The sequence below is a fragment of the Morone saxatilis genome, unplaced genomic scaffold, assembly GCF_004916995.1.
Source record: "Morone saxatilis isolate NCDOM2014 unplaced genomic scaffold, NCSU_SB_2.0 Contig2, whole genome shotgun sequence".
Taxonomy (NCBI): domain Eukaryota; kingdom Metazoa; phylum Chordata; class Actinopteri; family Moronidae; genus Morone; species Morone saxatilis.
In genome coordinates, this window is record NW_023339762.1 from 8,006,973 (window position 1) to 8,008,300 (window position 1,328).

The 1,328-nt window shown below is 36.8% G+C and overlaps 1 protein-coding gene across 1 annotated transcript in view; it reads right to left on the minus strand.

The window, feature by feature from the left end:
• LOC118330868 (transcription factor SOX-6-like) overlaps positions 1-1,328 on the minus strand; it is a gene marked incomplete in the record, with an annotated part of 105,754 nt that overhangs the window by 26,984 nt on the left and 77,442 nt on the right.

The window sequence follows — 1,328 nt, forward strand, 5'->3', positions numbered from 1 at the left end:
GGAGACAGCTGCCTTTCATGTCGGCTTGAAAGACTCTTAAAAACTGTGGGTTCAACTGAGTTAAGGGACTGAGGGCTTGAACTGAGGAGAGCATATCAAAGATGAGCCTGCGGGAATCTATTAAGGCTGGTTGTATTTAACCACTGACTGTCTCACTCTCTTCCCTTCCATCTCTCCCTTTATCTCACCCTTTCTCTGTTTTCTTAAACTTTTTTTCTGTCTTATAAAATTGTTCGTATCTTTATTTCTTCTCATTCTTGTCTTTCTCCCTGTCTGTCTTTCTTTGTTTCATTGCTCCTTTTTTCTCTGTTCTCACTCATTAGGTTCCTGTCTGGAAGTTGGGCAGATTTTCCAGATATTCAAACATCATATAAAGGCATTAAATGAAATGCAAATAAGCTGATAAGAAAAGGAAATAAGAAATAAATATTAAGCAGAAATAATGACATTTTGTGGGGGGTAATTTTACTTCTTTTGCTCTAAAATGCATTCATGTTGTAATTTGCTATATCTCAATTTCTTTACAGACAGTCATTTTCAAATTAGTTATACAGAACACTGTATCAAATTCTATCATTTAATTAAATGTTCAAAAGGGATTGCAAATGTCTGACCTTCTCCACCTCTTTTCTCCCATTTTCTATCATTCTGTAGCATTTTCTTTTTTATTTGCCTAAAATAAATTTTCAGAAGCATTTTTTACTTCCTAATCTGCTTTTCTTGTTTTCAATTGACAATTTTACAACTTGTGTTTTTGTGAAGCACTTTGTAACATTGGTTTTAAAAGTGCTCTATAAACAGTCTCTCATCACTTCCGAACGTCCATCATTTTTAGACTAAAGTTCATCCTCTCTCTTCCTCCTCTGTATTTTCTCAATTTTCTGTTAATCGCCCTCTCAGCTTAAATCATCTTTGTTTATTTATTTCTTATTTCTGTTTCAACATTTCTCATTTCACATCTTCTCTTTAACCGCTTTGCTCTCTCCTCTTTTTTCCGTCTCTCCTTCTGTTTTTGCGTTTTCTTTAGTGTTACTCTTTAAGATGAACACTTGACACCTCTCTTTCTCTCTCCATTTGTCCTCCCTCCTCCGGTCAATGCCAGCTACGTCCATTCATCTCCTTTACTACCAATTCATTAACCACACTGACCCCTCCCACTGCCCTCCTGGGACAGTTCATCATTAGAGCCCAAATTTACACAATCAGCATGTTGTGTGGTTACAGTATTTATTTGCATTTGTGCTGCAGGGTTACATTGTTGAATTAGATGACCGTCCTCTGTGATGTTTATGGCGTGTGTGGGTGTGTGTGTGGGTGGGTGTGTGTGT